Source organism: Ursus arctos, unplaced genomic scaffold (assembly GCF_023065955.2).
Source record: "Ursus arctos isolate Adak ecotype North America unplaced genomic scaffold, UrsArc2.0 scaffold_5, whole genome shotgun sequence".
NCBI lineage: Eukaryota > Metazoa > Chordata > Mammalia > Carnivora > Ursidae > Ursus > Ursus arctos.
The window spans coordinates 70,494,663-70,516,646 of record NW_026623067.1 but is presented as its reverse complement, the minus strand read 5'-3'; the positions used below and the strand labels follow the sequence as shown (position 1 = coordinate 70,516,646).

At 37.5% G+C, this 21,984-nt stretch overlaps 1 protein-coding gene across 34 annotated transcripts in view; it reads left to right on the top strand.

The window, feature by feature from the left end:
* MEF2C (myocyte enhancer factor 2C) overlaps positions 1 to 21,984 on the top strand; it is a 169,565-nt gene that overhangs the window by 10,841 nt on the left and 136,740 nt on the right. For 13 of the 34 annotated variants that reach the window (XM_048221155.2, XM_048221184.2, XM_048221176.2 and 10 more), the window contains exons 2-3: positions 4,640 to 4,726; positions 9,329 to 9,373. The gene's annotated coding sequence lies outside the window, so the exon portion shown is untranslated. Of the gene's footprint in view, positions 1 to 4,639; positions 4,727 to 8,559; positions 8,686 to 8,907; positions 9,281 to 9,328; positions 9,374 to 21,984 lie in introns of those variants that run through there. The other 21 variants (XM_048221175.2, XM_048221181.2, XM_044384036.3 and 18 more) reach the window with 9 other exon arrangements.

The following is a 21,984-nucleotide window of genomic DNA, read 5'->3' as shown; positions in this document are numbered from 1 at the left end:
GCAAACAGTCCCCTAGACATAGTTGTAATGTTGATCATGCATCCAACAGAGAACAACATCTAGGTCCCTCTTGAACAGAATGCTCCATTAGGCATTCCATGGGCTCCCCCTTCCCGGCAGGCCTTGGCCCAGCCCCGTTGCCATAGATGGCCATCAGACATTTGGAATGACATCAGGAGATAATCTGAGCAGGCTCTGCCCTAAAGAATTCAAGCTAGCGGGAGACTGAAGATATCAATGTCTTCTTGGCTGACAACAGCATTCCAAAGGTCAACCAGGGTGAAAAAGGATGGACTTGGAGTTTCCAGTGCCTTTTCAACAACCAAGCAGCTAACAAGTATAAAGAAGCATCCCTCAAGACAAAAAAATAATAAATTAACACAATGGAAGTCTGGAAGTATACTAGAAATGCCATGCCTATGAAAGGGAAATAAGACAACCTATACCCATCGGTCAGGGAATTTTAGGATTGAAGAGATCACTACCTCTTAAAAATAAAACTCACAAATGGTTTTCATCCTGAACCAATTTGCACCCCTCTGACAATCTACTTCTCCAACTTTTTCTGCTGTGTCAGTCCCTGTATGGGTGAATACGGAACTTAATGGTGTAGAAGTAGAAATTCTTTGCAGAAGAATAAGAATGTCTTTTACTACAGTTTACCAATTTCCCAGCCCTGCGCTTTATGTTGGGTGGCTCATTTAATCACCATAACAAAGTTTTAAGAGTAGCACTTTATGTTCCACATTTTACAGATGAGGAAATTGAGGCAAAAGGAGGTTCCATAACTTGTACCTGATAGTATCTTCATCGAATTTGAGGGAGATTATGCTTTACTAACAATTCTCACCTTACAGAACGCTTTTCCTCCCTGACCTTAAGAGTGCTTTTTAGCTCCTACTTTAAAAGGATAATCCCATTTCTTAAGATTTTTTTTTAAGTAAGGACAATGTTATCCCAACCAGTCTCTTTAAGGAGACATGATATGAATCTATGAAGCTACCAATAATAACACTTTTAGTTTGGAAGACAGTGTTTCCTACACACCTTAATTCTTTATTAGAATTTCTTTCTAGAAGAATGCTTAGAAGTATTTTCTCATGTAAAGGGGTAATCCTGTGGAAAATCTTCTGTTCAGGTCACCTTTCTGTAGGGTTAATTTGCCTAGCCAACCCCAGGCAAGGTGCCCTGGTCTGGCACAAAGTGTAGTAGATAGACCCTGTCCAGTGACCTTATCTTCTTCATAAATTTATGGCATGATTTCGGGGTGCATCTGCTAATTTCTCTGGGCCCCATTTGTCTTCCCTGTAAAAAATTAGGTGCTTGTGTTAAATGTTCCCTAAGACCTCTTTCAGCAAGAAGATGCGGAAATTCTGACTTTAAAACTTTCCACACTAGTGCCAGGAAATGCAAATGCCAAGAGTGTCCTAAAATTTGGCTGGTATCATAAAGCAGATTCTTTCTTTCTTTTTTTTAACCAGCATTCATTTAAAACTCTAGAGCAGCACATTCCAATAGAACTTTCTGCAATGATGGCAATGTTCAACATCTCGCAGTCAAATAAGGTAGCCACTAGCTGCCTGTGGCTATTGAGCACTTGAAATGTGGCCAGTGTAACTGGGGAACTGAATTTTGAATTTTATGTAATTCTAATAAGCTTAAACTTAAAGAGCCACGGGCGGTTAGCGGCTACCATACTGGTGGCAGCTTACAGCTTCAAAAGCACGACAATATGAACACTTTACACCTTTGATTTACTCAGCCGAGCACTTTACAATGTCATTGGAGCACTGATCTTTCCACCACTCTTGGTGCCCTTGGTACAGCTCCACAGAGAGATCAAAGAACAGCCCAGGCATTTGCATTTCGTGATGGCATTTCTGCAAGAGACCGCGGTACCATTCTCACATGCCGGCAAATAAAGGGGATGGAAAGGGAAAGGAAGTTTGAAGGGGGGGTTATGTCTTTTCTCCCTCGTCTCCCATTTGTCGTGTAGCTTGTGGCCTTTTCCTAGCCAAGACGCGCACCTATCCACCAAGGCAGCTTACCTACCAGACCCAGCAGTTGGCTGTTAGCTTTTTAAATAATCGTGTAGACCCTGAAAGATTGGGCTGTAAAATCCAGCTCTGGGACCGTGTCCTTTTCTATTGGTCTGTCAGGTGAAAAACAGGGCTGACTGGCGGGACAAGGGCGGCGGCCGGACCTGCGCCCGCCGCTCTTTCTCCCCCAGGCGCGCAAACCGCTCAGAGCCCTGGCGGCTGCCAGGGCAGCCGGACGCCGACCGCGTGCCAGCGCTTTGTGCACCGTGCGTAGGTGGGTTCACTGAGCGCCGCCTCATCCCCAGCTCTCTGGGGTCGTCGTTCGCCAACCTAGGGGAAATATCCCCAAGATCCCCAAACCAGGCGAGCGGGGCAACTCCCCGACACCGCCACCGAGCGTTTCCAGGGCCCACCCACCAGTGTTGCGCCCTCCTCCCATTCTCCACAGCCCACCACGCGGCCTCTTCGCCAAACCACCAGCCGCTTTCCCCCGAGCCGTGACATCCCCCTCAAGACACAACCCGGCACGCTCCCCGCCAAGACAGCCCGCCGCCCTCCGCGCACCCAGGCCCACAGGCCCCCGGAGGGCCCCGAGCCCGCCTCCTCCTCGCCCGTGGCGCACGCACGTGGCGCACTCACCCCCTACTAGCTGCCTCCGAGCTCTAGAAACGCTCCCGGGAGGGAGCCCCCGCCCCCTCGGCTCCGTCCGCTCTGAGGAAAGTGGGTGGGGGGAAGCGGAGACGGGCTGAGAAGGAGTAGGTAGGTCGGTCCGCTCTGAGAAAAGTGGGTGGGGGGAAGTGGCGATGGGCAGAGAAAGGAGTATATAGGTGGAGAGCGGTGTTGGAGGGGACGACCGGCAATAATTGGATGGCGTTGCGGCTGTTGCGCCTCTGTGAACGCCCAGCCAGCGCGGATTCACTTTCCACACAAATCACCCGGAGGGATTGTTGCTGCCTGCAATCAATAACTCAGCGGAGTGAGCTGCTGAAACCAGAGGCGTCCCCTGTCTGGGTCTTTAAGGGGCCGTCCGAACTGAATTCCAGCCCTCGGCTTCCCAGACAAAGAAGTGGGCACCAAAACGCAGGACGAGATTTTTAACCCCCACCCCCAACCCCGATCCCGGCTAAAAATCTTTAAAAATTAAAGGGCACACACATAGAGAAGTATCTAGAAAAAACAGTTAAAAGGGGAAGTGTGACAATCCATTCTTTGAATTGAAGGTTTCTGTGATATTTCGAGAAATGGGATAGAATCAATGTTCCGATGAACATTTAACGATTTTGTAAGTGAAGGTAAAGTCCATTAAATTTAGCCATGCATATGGATACTTTTTAATCAGCCACACATTTGCAAGGAAATTACTGATCTAGCCTTATTTGGGCATACTGATCCAGGAAGAAATGTATCATAATTTGTAGTGGCATTGTTAAAAGCCTTAGCATATCTTTGAGACATTATTCCATGAAGATTGCATTTCTGTAAGGTGAAAAGACCCTGGGAGATGTGTATTATGATTCCCTTTTAGCAGACTGTTAAACCAAGCAGAGCTGGGAGAAAGGGTATTCACTATGTCACCAGATACTCACTACCCGTCACTAAGTTTAGACTAACTCACTGTGGGCCTGAGCCTAAAAGACTAAGTTCCGCTAACACCCCTAAAATAAAAGTGGCCAAAATTCATTTCTCCTTGCCTGAAGCAATTTAAAAATAAAAATAAATCTTAGGAATGTCAACCCAAATATAGAGGCTTTATAAATCTTAATGAGTCTTCACTATGAAAAGTCTTCTTGCTAATACAAATGGGTAAATGGAGATTGACCATCATGGTCTGATACGTCTCAAGGTTGAGAGGAGTAGATTCATTCTGAAGCCAGGGAAAAGTTCATTTGTGTGCCTGAAGTCATAGAAAGCTAGTTTCAAACAGACATTAGAACACAGGACCATTTGTCTGTGCTCAGTATAGTTAAACACTGCTGGGAAGCATAAGGTATTATTGGTAATAGAATTCATAAAGGCTACTGAATCCACACCACTAATCCCGAAGTATTTAAAACTGGCCTTTAGGCGACATACACAATAAGCCCTTTCAGCAGTTTCAGTTGCAGCTTCATTATCCCTACTTGACAAATTTTGTTAGCTTGGGATATGGTAGATTTGACTTTCTCCTTTGTAATTCTTAATCAGATACAAAAGTAAAGGTATAAAAAATAAAGATAAATATAGGGTCTTTAGATATGAGATAAAGGATATGATTAAACCTTGGCTTGGAATAACAAATCCTTTGCATATTGCAGATTCTCAATCACAAGCAGTCCATATGGTGTATACTGTGCATAGGCTAAAGCTGTACCTAAAGAATTTTTGAAATTTAGATATTTGGCACTATTTCTATTAAAGGCTATAAGTATTTTCACAATTAATGATCATTTAAATTATTCTGTATTTAACATACATTCATTTGTTTTAAAATCAGAATTAATACTGATGTTACTTCAGATTAGAAGTTTTAGAAATAAATTTTTTGGAATGTACTTTAATATCAGCTTTCTTTAAAAAAAAATGTTTTTAACTGTTACCTTGTTGTACTTACACATTTTAAGGTGCCAAAGAAGAGTTGCAAACTGTGAAGTAACTTCTATGAAGAGATGAAGTAAAGAATGGAAGGCAAATGACTGTATGTGTATGTGGTGAGTACTTAACATTTGTTACGTCATTTACCACCAAGCTAATTCATAAAGGTAAAACTGCCACACTCTTTGTCATTAGGTATCTGTGATGTAGACACATGAAAGTGATAAAGTATGGTGCAACCATTGTATGCTTTATATTACAAGCAATACATGCCATTTTGCTTAAAGCTCATGTGTCACCTTACAGGGCCTACCTTTGTAAGTCTCTTTTACAATTAATCCATTTCAGGGGAAGTTATGTATGTCATCTCTACTGTAACTATAAAAAGATAACATTTTTAATGCTATTGGAATTTGATCTTACTACTTTTTCTATTTTTCTGAACTTCTATGTTCAATTATCATGTTTATGTTGAAAGTATTCTGGCTGAAGAACAAATACTATACAGTTGAATAATCTTGTGGGGTAGATTAATCTATAGCCTCTGTTCATCTTAGGGTGGGTTGCTGTGGCAACCGCCCCAGCTTACTTTAAAATAATTTTTTAAAGCTCACTTCAAGAGCTACACCCAGCGTGGGCCAAGCTTAAAAGCAGGCATACCCAGTGAACAGGGTTTTAGTAGACTGCTGATTTAATGTAGGGAAGTAGTAAAGAGAGGAGGGTGCTGTAAGATGGTATACAACCTTGAACAGAAATTAGAAATTAGCTTTCCTTAGATTCAGGTCCTAAGGATTATGCTCTCTGTAACTTCTGTGGCACTTTAGTTAAATATCTTGCTAAACAATCCTTTTTTGGGGGAAACAAGTAAATATATATTTACATACATAATAAAGCACTTATGACAACTATTTAATGAAGGAAATATTTGGTGATGGGGGGGAATGTTAAATAGTACATCAATCCCAGACATAATTTTCTCTTAACCAATTTGTCACCTTTTATTTAACATGATAGGCCACTAGTGTCCAAATGGCTTAAAGGGTGTAAGAATTTTCTACTTTCCCGTCATAGAACGGGAATAGATTGGAGACTTCACATAACTCACTTAATGAATAAGTAAACTGAAGCCCTGAAAAGACACACTCATTAGTTAGGCACAAATCTTGAACCAGAGAATATAGGCCTCCTAACACGTAGTACAAGCCGTTTCCTACACCAAAAAAAACCATTATGATACTAGCCAAGTAGCATTAGGTGGTAACGATCAGGAGGATTTTGGTTAAAAAATAAAAATTAAAAAAAAGTCCAGAGTGTTTAAAGAATACAAAGCACATTTTGTATTAACCACTTTGTGAATTACCAATGAATAATTTTAAATCTCAGTGACTTTCTATTGTATATTTCTGCACAACCTCTTCTCTTCTGCTTCAACTATGAAGGCTCATGGGAAGGAAACTAATGCTAATATTAACTTAGGTCACACATAATTAAGAAGCTAAATCTGCTGAGGGGAATATCTTATATTTTAAAAGGCCAACTGTGATACATTCCAGATCCAAATGATTTCCAAATTATCCACGGTGTGAGGTTATACATATTTTTGAATGCTTGTGACGATCATTGATAATTATAGTTTGTTATAATGTTTATTATTAAATGCTTTAAGATGTTAAAAGGTAAAATAATTTATTTTTGAAGGAAAACCATCTAAAACTGAAGTGTACTGTGGTAAATAGAAATAATCTGTAATCCTTCAAAAATAGTATGGTTGAAAGTCATGTATTGCCTATGTCTATTTGCTTGTGTAAAATAGGCTTTTACAATTAATTACATTAATTTCAGACATTATGGCAATAAACTTAGATGTTCCTACAAATGTTTTACTTTGTCAAGGCATTTGTGTATCTAGAAAAAATTGAAGTAATTTCATTTTTACCACCATATGTAGATATATCTTAGTATTCAAAATGACTATGCACCTTTAAATTTTTGGATTCTTTTTTTTAGAAGTTGTACCTTAAATAAAAACCTGATATAGACTATCTCTGCCATATTATTAAAATGAATTCATGGTAGTAGCAAACTCACCAGATGAAAAACAAACAGGCAAACAAATATACTGTAGATTCTAATCTGCAAGAAATACTGTTTCAGATGGCTTTTGCTTTGTGACAGTTTGCCACGCTTTCCTATAATAAAAGCAAGAGCTTCATCAATTCCTCGCTGTGCTGATAGTCACAATAGTGATGAGCCAGAAGCCTGAAGATTGTTCAGATCTGGTTGTACTTGCCTGTAAAATCAACCTTCTTCTTTCAAGTGAAGCCTTGGGGCAGACACCTAAATGTTGAGCCCATTCTTCTGAGAAAAGCTACTCACATCAAATAGCCCCTACACTGAAGCAGGAGGCTTTTTGAATCACACTGTCCTCACACATTAAAATAGTCTAGAGGCATGGTGCAGAACTTCACAGGAAATGCAACTAGTCATTGGGTTAAACACACAGTGCTGAAAGGAATTTTTTTAAGTGAGGAAATATCTTTAATTAGCTAGATATTTCCGTATACTCCTATTGTCTACTCCTGTAAGTTCAACGTTTTTATTTCCGCAAGTATTTTCCCTTCTTCCTTTCACAATATTAAAACATTTTAATTTGGTTTAAACATTTTATATGATCTGTAGTTCCACTGGCATGCAATCTTGTCTTTTCATGGTTTATGTTCTAGTTGGTACATTTTACCTTTGGCTTTATTGGGTGTGGTGTAATTGGCTAGAGAGGGAAGGTGCCCAACTCCTGTAGCCTTTCCTAAATCTTGAATATTAACCTATCTTGTTCTTTCTTTCTTTCTTTCTTTCTTTCTTTCTTTCTTTCTTTCTTTTTTTTGCGGGGGGGGGGGTCAGGTCAAGTGTTTACTGTGCTTAAACCTTAACATAAGTATCTTCCTTATCAGTCTCTATTTCTGCTTCCTGTGCAGCTGAAACTCTTCAGGATAAGTGAAGTCATCAGCTATCGGATAGGGAAGCCTAATGCATTTGGGAAGTTGGTTTGGTTTACTTGTTAATGCTCTGGATAAAATCCAGTAAGGTGTGGAAGAGATAGAAGTAGGAGGAGGGAGGGGGAAATCTCCGAGGAAGCTGCCGCCTCGGTATATATTTCCAAACTGATTAGAAAGTTCATGGCCCCGCGATGAAGTCGAGATTTCAGGAACTGGTAATTATTTTATTATTCTGTACATTACTAACACATAGAAGTATTTAGGCACGCTTTTTGGCCCTCCAGCCTTTCTGGGCCGAAAACCGCGTATTCTGGGCGTGCAGGAAAAGCGCGCTGGAATCGAGTGCTGCAGACATCCTGGACGGTGGCTTTTACGCGTGAGTAACAGAGGAGCGCTCGGACCGGTGGAAGAAAGAAGTGGTTAACGCTTCTCCAAACGGGGGAAAAGTCACAAGAGCAACTATTAGGGTCGCGCTCCTATTGGTCAGAGGAAAGATCCCGACTTTAGAAGGACTTTCCTGCTGGCTGGCTCGCAGAGTCCCCGGGGAGTGAGCGCGCTGCAGCCGGAGATGGTTCTCCGAGCGTTCTCAGCCGCAGCGAGCGGAGAGCACAGGGCCGCCGCTTGTGATGTTGTCTTCATTTCGTGCAATAAAGAATTGTCATTAGGTTTGCGTATGGCATGTGCCATTACCCCACCGTAAAACTAAAATTAGCAAAATGTCAGGAATGGAAAGATTGATTCACCAAGATGCAATTATCATTTAAAAGTGCTTGATTGAGGTACTGATGTTCAGTGATTTATTCTGCATACCATATACATAATTAAAGTAGTGTAGTGGAGTAATTTATCAATCTAGTTGAGACTGGAGGGGTGAGGAGGGAACTGCTGTATGTTTGTTTTATTAAAATGCTCCGAGGTCTAGTCCCGCCCCCCTTTTGCGAGAGTGAAACTGATGATGTCTCTAGCTCGCGAGGAGAGAGTCAACGGTTTGGGATTGTGAGGGAGAGAGAGACGGAGAGGAAAAGGCAGCGCGAGGCAGAGGCAAAGGCAAGGGCAAGGACAAAATAAAGGGAAAAAAGAAGGCAAGAGACACTTCTTAAGACGTGCCGCTTAGAACCCCAAGCCCGTCTGCTCCGTTTTCCCTGCCACCCCCGCCTTCCCTCCCAATATCCTTCCACCACTGCCCCCGCCCCCCCCCCCCGCCTTTTTTACGCGATGTTTCAAAGGCTGCGAGCGGCTCTCCTTTTCCCATTCGTCTTCTGTCACTTCCTTCCTGGACGCAGTTTTCTGGACGAGTCTGGTTACTTTTAATCTGGCCGGCTGCTGAGAGCTACTTTCTCCTCCTCCTCCTCCTCCTCTTCTTCCTCCTCCTCCTCTTCCTCCTTCTTTTCCTCCTCCTCTTCCTCCTCCTCCTTCTCCTCCTCCTCCTCTTCAGAGCGGCCTCGGCGCGCGCGAATGCGCGGCCCCGAGCGCGCCTCCCCCGCGCGCGCTCCCCCCGCGCGCGCACACACTTCGTCTCCAGCTCACTGCTCGTTCGGCTCACAGTCACAGACACTAGAGCACACGCGTACACCCAGACATCTTCAGGCTGCTATTGGATTGACTTTGAAGGTTCTGTGTGGGTCGCCGTGGCTGCATGTTTGAATCAGGTGGAAAAACACTTCAAGGCTGGACGAAGTAAAGATTATTGTTATTTTTTTTTTCTCTCTCTCTCTCTCTCTTAAGAAAGGAAAATATCCCAAGGACTAATCTGATCGGGTCTTCCTTCATGTAAGTACCTCTGACATTTCTCGAGGAAATAGAAATAGCCTGGGTATTGTCTCTGAAGTCTGCATCAATATATTCCACCGCACTGGGTCTATTCCTGTGCCTTTTTGAAGGCTGAAGTTGAGGTTTGTTGTGCTTTTTTTTTTTAGATTCCGTGATTTCCTGGTCTGTTGCTAAAAGTAACTTTTTAGATAGTCTTATCCGTTCGCCATCAGTTATTGAAATCACTCCTGACTCGTTCTTGTCACACTAGTGTGTTTAAAGTTTCATGAAGTTAGTTCACGTCATTAGCATGTTTGATATGGTGGAGTGTGTGGAGCCTGGTGGATTTTAATATTTCACAGAAGGTTCTGTGACCTTGAAGTACATGCCTCAAGATTTAGCCGCTAGTTTACTATGGAAAGATGCTCCTGTGAGTCCCCCCAAAGACTCTGATTTGCTTTGGGTTATGCTTCTGAGCCACTAATTCTTGGGATTAGTTTGAGCTAAAGCATGGCTGTCTGTCAGAGTATACCTTTGTGCATCTGCTTCCCTTACCAAAGTGCGGGCTTGATAGAGGGCTTCTCAATTGGTGTGGACAAAAAGTAATATCCTGGCCATGGTAGCCTACATTTCACAGTTTGTGTTGGGGTTCAGTATATGCATTGCTGTTCAGGTCAAGTCAAATACATAGCTATTTAAAAAGAAACAAGGTTAAGTCACTTTAATTGCTTTCCGTTTGGACTTTGGATGAAAGTTACCAAACTCAGTGATAAAGTTTGGCACAAAGGCAGTATATATATATATATATAGACACAACACACTGTTTATTGTATTATTGAATATTATGCAAGGATTTAAATTTAATACTAATGTTATCTTCTTCCCAGAATATAGTTATTCATTCTTAAAGGAAATTTTGTATCTGAAACATTTCCAACTATTCTAGGTCCAGTAGTTATCATTTTTTGGAAAAAGTTCTTTTCTTCACAATGTAGGAATGTGTGTCTTTTGTATAAAATACCTTTATATGTAAATGGTGACAGTATAATAGGTAGAATCAGGCTCTCTGCCAGTTCTTTAACTGGTCCTCAGTGGAGAATTGCTTTGACACAAAGTGCATTTTACTATTGTGAATCTGATACTAACTCTAATAGTCACTGTCTTGTGAAATGGTTAGTGACTGCATATATTTTCTAAGTGCTATAAAGGGAACTCCAGCCACCTCATTATACCAGTCAGAAAAAGTGACCAGCCTCTTTTTCACTGGCACCTTGCAGTGGAATTGTGGTTGCAGAGTAAAGATGTTTATGTAGAGTATAATAACTCCAATCCCTAGAGACTTGGGAGGACATGGAAATGTGACCACCTGTGAACCCCGTTTAACCTCTGTATTGCATACTAAGTTTAGCTTTAAACAGATTAACAATCTCCAATTCTTTAATTTGAAACTAAAACATCTTACTTCATTTTTAAAATAGTCTCAGTTTTGGCTAGTCTTTGAAAATGTTCAGTATGTACCTATCTGGCACAAGCTGTATTTTTGTTTTTCCATCAGTTTTAGTTAACTGTAGTGCCGTTAATAAACCAAATTTTGTCTCCCCGTGTATGCATAAAATTAAGTTAAAAGAAGTAGTTCCAAAGCAAGTGGATTTAGAACTTGACAGGTAAAATGAGATATGCCTATCTGATATCCCATCTCCAGGGGAAAAAAATCTCTAAAATCAAAAATCTCAATCTATTTGTTGGAAAGTACATTTGGCTATATAGTAGACTACAAACTCAATTCTAAAAGTTTTCATCAAAGCACACTTTAAACTCAGTGTTTAAAATATGATTCCCCAGTCAAGTCAAGGAGACAATAGTTGGCAGTTATCTTTGCTTCAAGTTTTACTAAACTTTATAAAAATATACTGTTATTTGCTAATGTAATTCACAAAGCTTTGGAGTATTTGTGACATATTTTCCAGACTTCTTACAAAAGACAGTATCTTCCTTCACTCATTAATTACGCTATTTACATTCTGATTGCTGTGTATGCACGTCAAAGACAATATTAAAGACCTAACTTTTATTAAATATTAATTTGTTTCTTAGGCTTAAATAACAATGAACGCTTTATAATAAAAAGTCAATTTTCCACCTTTTCTGAGCTGTTCTTACTTTGAAAGTATGCAATCACATATATTATTAACTTTTCAAAGTAGAAATGTAGAACATTAAATACGTGAAATTTAAATAAGAAGGACTTTACTGCACCTTGCCTCTTTTCTTCTTTATAAACATACTCAATTTTCAAAATTTGGTGGAACTGGTTTATTCCAATAGTGAGAAGGACTGTCTATTGATTCAAAATTGAATACTGAAAAGGCATCATGTTTTATATTTTTAGATTTCTATGTCTTTCTTCCTTGGCCCTCACTTTTATACCGAGTCAATAAATTGAATAAGACTACAACCATATCTTTCTAATAAATGATTTATTGTATTAAATTTCTTTTATAAAAAGCGGAGCTAAATAACTCCTTGGCATATGTTAACATTATATTTCAAAACTTTCTTCTGTTTATTGTAGTATGTTTTGTGGTTTTATTTCCCAACACTACATGCGGTATATTTTGAGTCTATGAAATCTCAGAAAGTGACAAAAATGGGGAAATATCTGCAGCAACACTTGTGCTACATAATAAAAAAAAAATAGTTATTAAACAGAAAACCCTGGCTTCAGGAACATGATTCAAAACAACATGGGAGAATTTCATATGCAATCAAGGGTTACAGAATGGACTTTAGAGAGATTATTACTGAAGTTCTAATTTTTTTCAAAAGCACATCCTCAGAGAACACACCAGGCAGATTAATATCTAAAATTTATAAAAATGCACACATTCATTTTATGAATACAGTGATTGCCTGGACACAATGAAAAGATTTAATCACCGATGTTCAGTCTGTGTGCTGCATGTGGAAGGATAGGTGATTAAGATCCCCGACCTCAGCACTGTACCTTAATCTCAGGGGCGCGTGGACTGCCCTGCACTCAGTAAAGCCTGACTGTTCACCGAGATCTGTCATCTTTAGGAAATCAAACCAGATTACAGAGGCGATTCACAAAACCAGGAGCAACAACAGAGTCTGTGCACCTTACAAAAGGCGGATTACGCAGTTCACATGTTATTTTGATAGGTCAAAGATAAAAGCTGATTGTTGAGGAATGGCAAGACACTCCAATTTCAAATGATTGTTAGATAAGTGTACCACAACCCTGTTGCTTCATCATTATGAAGAGCCATTCGAACAATAGAAAATTCAGTTTTCAAGTGACAGGCTTTCAGTAGTGAAGTAAGAGAAAGTATGTCCTTTACATATACCTTCATTGCTTAAATTTTTAAGTTCCATCACTTCTTTATGAACAGACATCAAGTTCTGACTGCTTATGTGAAGCAGTAATCATAAGGTTTAAATGTAGTAGGCATTTTCAGAGGCGTTCTAGACAGCACAAAACAGAATTTGCCAGAAATAAAACATACACTCATGGTATTGAATAACTGAGCAGAAAATGCATAGTAGTCAATAGCCATTATGTTATTCTGTTCCCAAATATATTCTTCATAAAAATGTGTAATTACATAGTTATGAATCCATACATTTGAAATATATCTTGATAGGTGTTTATTGGTCAAATTATATGTATTTCATGAATGTGATGTACAGATTATTCTTTACAACAAAACACGATGTTTTGAGAGTTTATTTCAGAGAATCAAGTTTTGGTTTACATAATAACATTTTGAAAACCCCAACTTCTTACACATCCACTCTACAGTAATTTCTTGCTTCTTTAAAAATTGAAGTCCTTTTTTACCCAACTGATGCCTCCTAGTGTTTCACACAATAAAACACTAATGAGTCACCCATAAATGTAAACATTGCATTTTCATTGCCTACATTTTCTGTGATACATAAAATTAATATTTATGTGTTTAATTTTCTGTGCATTATTATAAGATAAGAAATTCTATTGAATGAGATGTTTCATCTGAGTGGATTTGTGGCACACACTTGCAGCTTTTCTTTGGCCATAACAATATCTTACTAAGTTTTAATAAGTTTATTACCTTCAGTTCCAGTTTATATATTCACTGTTTATATTCACTCTTGTTCTAAGTGAAAAACGTAGAATAGTAGAGCTTCCATTTTGTAGGCCTGGAAACTGTATAGCTGAGTTTGTCGGGGAATGCCTGATGAACATACTGCAAGGGGACTAAACACCTTATTTAAACATTAAAATATTTTAAAAGATAAAAAATTTGCCTACTTCATGTCTTTATACTTGCAAATTTCTATATGAAATGGAATAAAGAAAAAGAGAGTTTAGAAAAAATAAAAGTAAAGATAAATGTACAGATTTCCCACAAATATGGAGCATATCACTTTATTAGAAAATAACAAAAAACATGCCCGGCGTGCGTATTATTCTACATAAGAGAAGGTAGACTTGTTAGAACGTAACTTCTCACGATCAGCAGGTTGTCTTAATAGGATAGAAGTTAGTGGACACCAACTTTGGTGTGAGTTTTTCTGTCATTAGCATCACAAGCATAGACTTTCGATACTTTTGCCCTTCTGTGATCTCAAACAGCTTTCTGATTGTATTTATTTAGATGGATACTTTAGTTTCTGAATACTTTTTCTTTAAAATATTTATGAAAGGGAGGAGGCATTCCCCTAATGGGTCTAAAATTCAAAGGATGCACTCAAACACTTGTAACATTTGTGGGCCTCTTCCTGAGTTGTCGTACACCATACATGTGCACAAAAACAGTGACAAATTTCTTCCACTGACACAAGTGTTCTCAGCATCCAAATGTAGATACTAGAGTGAACATAGTTCATTTCTATCCCCTATGTGTGTGTCATTTAGTTCTGATTCAAAACATATAACATTTTAACAATGTTTGACTCTCATTTAAGATTTTCTAATTTGGTCAATAATACAGTGCTATTACAATTCTGTGCATGTTGGACACATTTCAAAGAATGTAAGGGGGTGTGTTCCTTTCATTTAAGGAAGCAAACATGTAGAAAGGGGTGGACTTTTCCCACAAGAGCCAGATTTCTTCCCTTGGAGAATTGAAGCAAATATGCAGTGTGTAAGTGAATAACAGCATGAGAAAGAAAATAATTTCTAATGGTCTGCTGTAGTTAGTGAGCAAAGAAACTGTTGTTGTTGTTTTTTAAAGCAGCTCTTACTGATAACCTTTCTCACACTGAATGCTGAAAAAAGTCTATGAAAGTTTTATAATTTTAATATTCAATAACTTCTGTAAAGTGCACTAGAATTAATTTTGCTCAAAAGAAGAATTCAGTAGTAACTATTGCACAGATATATTGAGGCATAAAGAAATAACGGAGCTAGAAGTACTCATTCCCTACCTCTCTTTCAAGAATAAGTAGATAACATCAGTGTTCTTATGTTAGTTGTTTTTGTGCAAGAAAAATAATTAAAATTCTGTAACAAAGAATACCATTGTAAAAAATAAGATTATAAAAAAGATTATCCAATATAGTATTCTCTCTTATTTCTTTGATCCTATTTTAACATTAACTGCAAAGAGAAAAGTCATGTTACTATTAAGTATGGAAATTAAACCCGTTATATAAATTCATGTTTTGGTCAGGTGATAATATCAGTAACATTCATTTGTCATTACCATAATGTATTTTGGGTACATTGTCATTATATTACCCAAGTTAAATCCATGTGTTTATTTTTTAAATATAGCCAGTGTAAACAAAGTTCAAAGTACATATGAAGAGAATCTTTTGAGGACATTATAAGGAAACTTGGTGACATTACAAGTGATAAAAACAGTAAAGCTATTACGGGCAGATTTCTGCAGGAATCATTACTCTTTAATAATGCAGATGTTATAGAGACTTTATTAATTCTTAATGCTGTAAATTTTAAATGAATGGAGCAATGTTGTTCATCCTGCAACTGGTTGCGATTCATGTAGAATGACAGTGCAGATCTTCTTGTAATGATTTAAATGAAGTACCTTAAACTTGTTTTTAGAGACTGGAGAAACTGATCTCTGAGGCAGTCCCTGGTGAGAACCTGCTTGTTCCAACGAGCATCCTGAGCCTGGTCTGGTTTTCCTCTTGTATCTTGTTGTCATAGATAAGATGCACGTGAAGAATTCATAAAAATTGTTCTCAGATACTATGGGTCTCTAGCATACAGGATTTAAAAAGCCATGGATATGGTCTTTTAATATAATGACAAGTGTTTTTTAAAACAGCTACAACTACCTCTTTTTTTCACACATCTGTGATTTTCAGCAAGTTAGAATGATAGCAGGAGAATGCATCTTTCTCCGAACCCCGAAGATAGGCAGCTTTGGCTTAGAGATGCTTATTTATTTGCAAAATTAAAAAGTAGATTTACTGATGTAAATAATTGGGGACAGACAAGAAAATTAGTCTACTATTTAATAGAGTAAACATGACTTCTTTTAACCTCCTAATTAATTGTTGACCATGCATAAGGTGTGCAACCAAGTCTTATTATGGAAGGCTGGTATTATTGCTTAATGTAACATGAGGCATTGGGATTTCTTTAAAGTAATTTTGAAGATGTGATTATTTAGCAGAAATATTCACTGGAGCATTTTATTTTTAGAAATCATGGTCACACAAGGAAGCCTTTATAGGACCGACTACCTAATTGCAGTCAAAAATCTCTTTAATGAATGAACACACACACACACACACACACACACACACACACACACACACACACAGAAGAACACACATTTTAAGAAAATAATGGCCCTATATTTTTCAATTATTTTGCCACGTTCTTTATAGCCGAACAGTGTGTACATGTCTAAGCAGATGTTTTAAGTTATATCCTTCATGTAGGTGAGTCTGTAAATGTACCATTTAACTTAAATGGCTTTGTGGGAAGGTAGTTTGAGGAGTTTAAAAAGGAAAAAAAAAAACCCTCCAGTTACTATAGTTTCAGCTCTTTCTTTTTAAAAACAGTAATTACACTCAGGATAAAGAAAGAAAAATAAACTCTTTTAATTCTTTGTAACATCCACAGTTTCTGAGGTAGAGCCCTGGTGTATTTTTATTTCTGAATATGCAGGGCAGGTACTGGCAGCAGAGCTACAAAATGAAAACTTCCTGGCTGCAGACCAGATACAGTGCACAGTGCCACATCATAAACTTCCCCTCTTCTGTCTCGGAGTGATTTCAGCCCGAAGTAATGTCCTTTTTTCCCCTTGCGTAGGCTAAGGAGCAGAGGGCCTTCTTCCTGGGCAATCGCTTTGGGAAAGGAAAAGCATAATGTTTCCCCTCTTTAACTTGAAAATTCTGCCTCTAAAATCACTAAGACATTAAATGCAAAGTGGATTCAGTATGTTTCCTTTCTCTTCCCATATAGCAGTTTAGAATGCATAAAACAATAGGTGTAAGATAGCAAATGAGACCTCTTCCCAGCCCCCTCCTTCAGCACACACAGGCCCAGTCAGATATCTGTATTTTTTTGTTTTGCATAGAAAAATAGAATGGTTTCTTTTCAATAAGGCCTGTGCATTATATTCCAGATATATTAGGTCATTTTGTGATGCAAATTAACGTCGAGTGGGTTTTTTTTTTTTTTTGTACTTATCTCGGGAAATAGCAATGTTCTACCACAATATGTGGCAGTACAGTAATTTTTATTGATAAACACTCACAGTTTTAATGATTACTAGGTCAAAATACAGAGTACAAAGAGAGAAAATATGGGTTTTAGCTTTCAGATTTGGTTTATGTTCTTCATTTGACAAGTACAATGAAAGTGATGTGCTTATTACCATACAAAATAAATCAACTTCTAAATATTTGCATTAATAATCTTTGCATTTGAAACTTTAGTCTGAAAACTCATACTTCTCCTTGTAAAATAAGACAGTTACAACAGTCTTTAATTACCAGTTACATTTTCAACCGATACCAATGTGATTTTTAAATATCTTACTAAAAAATAATTTTTAGCAGCCATGGCTCCTTTCAGTTAGTAGCAGAATTTTCATTTGTGTAAAGTAGACAAATTATTGCCAGAACAGCTCTCTAAAACTAGCTTCCTCTTGTAGAAATGTATGAAGGGGGAGTCTTAAGTAGAAAATGTTTCTATGTAATAAAATATTTGTTCCAACTTTATTTTTAAACTAAATTATTGATTTAATAGTGTACAAATAGTGCATAAAGGTTAGTTTAGTCATTAACCCACTCAACCAATTATTAATTGGCTATGTAAAATTTACCAAGTCACACCAACAGTTACATGTAATTTAATTTTATTTCTCTTTAAAATAGATAAGCGATCATTTTAATTATGTTTAAGTACCTAGCAACTATTTTTCTGTGGCTGCAAGTGTTTCCTAAACAAGTATCAAGAACTTATCTTAAAATGTAAAAAGTAGCTCATAAGAGCATGATCACAATGACCTATTCTTGCCGCCAAAGGTGTTATGAGCAAAGGCCCTACACCTGGCACACTTTCAAGGCTCCTTAGCAAGGAGAAAATATTTTAAACTTTTTTTTTTTTGTATACAGTAATATACATAGGAGTCGGCAATTTTCTGACGTTTATTTCTTACAAAATTAGACACTCTTTTAAAAATCCAGTTTCAACCTTTAAAGCTATGCTTTCATTTAGGATATGGTATGAGAGTTCTTTATCTTTTTGGGATTATCCCGAACTGTAGGATAATTTAAATTATCACCACGCGATAAATATTGTTGGACATATTGTAAAGTTCAATTGTTTAATATGTATACTGAATAAAATATTTTAAATAGAAAATGGATTATTTTGCTATTTAAATTATAAAGCTATACCTGATTAAAACACGAATCTCTTGGAGATTTCCGTAGTCGGTAATTCTCTGGGCAAAAATTTTTAAAATTTTAAACTCCCAACCAATAAATCACCAAGTACTCTTTTAAGGTGCCTGATTTCCATTCACATTTGAAGAGGCTCATTAAGTTTTGGGTAGCCTTTAAGTAAAGGTTCTATGGTTGAGAAAGTAGGTCTTTTCACCCTTCTTCTACAACAGTTCATATGTTAAAAAGGTATAAATCCAGTCCTAATTCCATTAGGATTATTTTTCTTAACTAAGTGAAGACTAACAAGCTGGCTATTTTTTTAAAAAGTTCGTCCATTTAATCCTTTCTAGTATTTATCAGAAGATGTTTCAGAGTCTTGTATAGGTTATAGGTTAAGGAAAAAAAATTGACTACTTTTTTCTTTTCTTTCACATTCGAGTTTTTCTCCCCCTACATAAACCAAAAAGAAATTCCTACAATGACGTTAATAGATTTGTAAAGAGCCGGGTAAGGCACTCAGTCCCATTGCTTGTTTTCCTATGGCCCTTTATTTTGAATTGTCCCTTTTAGGACTGTTCACTCTTTCTTGTGTTAGTTGTTTTTCCTTCTCTCATTTCATAGCTTCAAAACTTAAACAATTCTTGACTTCGTCCTTTTTCCCCCCTCAATTTTTTTTGTTTTTGGATTCTCTCCTGAGTTCTCTTTTTGCTTCAAAACGTTTGGTATTGTGATAAAGCAAGTATATTTTCAACTGGATTTGACTACACGTAAGATTGTAGAATGTCTCCTTACACTTGAGAGATTAATGTGCTCATCAAGCCCAGTGCTATGTCATGAAAGAGCTCTAAACACTGATCTTGAAACAGCGAATGCTGCAGGATGCTACCTTTGTAAGGAACCGCAGACGGCTTTAGAGTAATGGATGGTATATCCACAGCAAAAAATGCACAGCGTTGTGAAGTCTCAGGAGGTGGTACTGTTATCGGACTCGTTGAACCAAATTATGGCTTTCATAATGTTTGTGAAGTGTTGGGCCAAAACTCCAAGATGTGAGTGTGTGTGTAAAGAGGGGGGTTACATGGGGGAAAGCAGAGAGAGTAAGAGACAGAAAGCATGAGAGATTGAGATGAACGCAAGAGAAAGAAAATCAGTTCTCTTGATTTGCAAACGTAAAAAGTTTGAAGACCCAGTGCCATATTAATATCATTTGTTTAATTATACACACGTGTGCTCTCAGATGAACAGTCCCTTAAGCAATAGAGAGTAATCGTTAAGAGCAAAGACCAAAGTGGGTTCAAAATCCAGTGTCCCATTTATTGGTTAATGGCTTTAGCAAGGTTATTTAACCACCGGAAAGCCTCAGTTTCAGCATCTGTAAAATGGGGATGATAATACCACCCACCTTTTAGAGTTGTAATAATTAAACAGGATGATACATTTAAAAGCACAATGTAAGTGGTCATAAGTTATCATACCACTACACTATACTTTAATCATTTTATCTTCCTCCCAATGATGATCACTTAGAAATACTTGATGGGATAATTATTTTGAACTTTTTTTTTCAATAATATTTTCATACCATTAAAATTGGGTCACTTTCAAAGCAAGTCTAATTCTGATGCTGTTAGGTCCACGCTCATGGCTACTAAGAAAAATATAGTTTTTTCTCCAGGAAACTCAAAACCTTTCACAGATCAGATGATGTTAAATATCATATTATTTTTAGAACCAAAAATGGAACCAAAGAAACACAATTCATCTATGAGTTTTAAAAGTCATTTATTGAAAGTTCCGAATTCCAGATAGATCGTGGCTTAGTTTTGATAAAGGTTCAGTTTGGAGGAAGAGTTTAATGTACCTAGAGTTATTTCGTGGTTTTAACTGTAAAGACAGCCTCACCAAGAATTCTAAAGGTTTTTTTCTTGTCATGGATTTTTTTGTTTTTTTTTTGCATTGGTACTATCCACTCTTGAAGAATACATTAGTATTCTTTATTTTTTTATTATCTAATTTTTTATTACCCAATTTTGATTGCATGTGGAGACAGAATTAATGAAGAATGACGACCATTTTACTCCTCTTTCTATTCCTTCACAGTCACTCTTGCCTATAATAGGTATTCTAGAGACATTCGCCGAATAAATTAATGAACTGTATTTATTTGTAAAGATAAATGCATTTTTATTCAAATAGTTAAAAAATAAGTAAATGACATTCTATCATGCTTTTTTGTTCCAGATTTAAGGGATTATTTATTTTAATTACAGTTTATCAACTTTGAAAGAATGAACAAATGAACTTATCTTGAGTATTTTTCTACATGTGAGAAGAAATATAAAGTAGTACAGAAAATGCAGAATTTTACCTGAGAATTACACCTTCTGATAACACAAGTAAACAATTTTGGGTTGGATATGGATGAAATGGGACTATTTCTGGTCCCAGAGTCTGTTTACCACTTTTTTGTTCGGCTTTTATATTCACTTAATTTCTCGAAGAAATTCATATTTTGGATGACAGATAATGTCGACGAGGCCTGCCCAGTTTAGACAGCCTGTAGAGTTGCAACAACTTGGAATTATTCTCACAATCTTGAATAATGCCCCTCTAGCGTGCACCTTGCATTTCAGCTTTCTTTTCTAGCCCTGTTTTAATGTAGGGCTAAAGAGTGCTCAGTGCAAGGAATACTTGCAGAGTGGACTTCCCTATGGTAAAACAGCATGGACAGCTCCCAACACTGCAATCAAGGATGCCTCTAAAAGCTTTAATTTAAAAATAATAATAATAATAAAAAGTCTGCATGAAGATGATGGAGCCCTCTAAGGCACATGGGCTTAGAGAATTATTCCCATCTGCAACCCCCTCCCCCTGCTTAGTAGCCCTTTCCAGGGTTATGATTACTGGAAAATGGCTGTTAATCACCAGATTTTTTTTTGACTGCAGCTGCTTCAGTCAGACTACTAATCTATTAAACAACTTCGTCTCCAGTTTAAAATTTGCATTGTATACTGTATAGAATAAATTTCATTGTAATCAGAGCATCCAAGAGAACTTCCTGATATGATTTATAGAAGCACATTTGTTTTTATGGATGGACCTCTAGTGCCATTGAGCCAACTGTTTAAACAATACTGTGGTTGATCAGCATAAAATAAAATATTGTAGCACTAGTGAGTGTAAGCAGCATTTACAATAGTCACATTTGCAGAAATTTGGATTGTGGCATCTCTAGCACTTGGCAGTGTAATGTCCACATAATTCAAAACTTAACCTAGATATTTAAAATTTGACTTCAACCTGAAAGGGTTTTTAGAAGTTTAACCTTCTTGTACCAGACTGTGGTAGAGTGGTTTGGCCTCTTTGTCTTCCCTAATGCTTATTACATTTGCCATAATTTGAAGAAATAATCTAAAACCTGAGTCAATATTTGGTGCTAAAAAAGGACAAAACAGCTCTAACTTACAAAGGACCCTTTAAAAACACATTCTTATATGTAAAATTGACAAGCTACAAGAGGTGGTTGGATGAAGTTCATCATGTTGGAAAGAATGTTTCAATTAAAGTTGAGCACTTTCTCTTCCAGGTCTTTTTTTCTCCGTTTTTTATTTGCTGTGCCAAGGTATCCATGTGCGTTTTTCCACTGTCATCTGGCTCATTCCCAGCAGATGCACACAATCTGTTCTGCTGTCACTAACAGGGTTCGGTTTATGAAAAGAATGTGTCAGAACATGCCACTATAGTCACTTTTA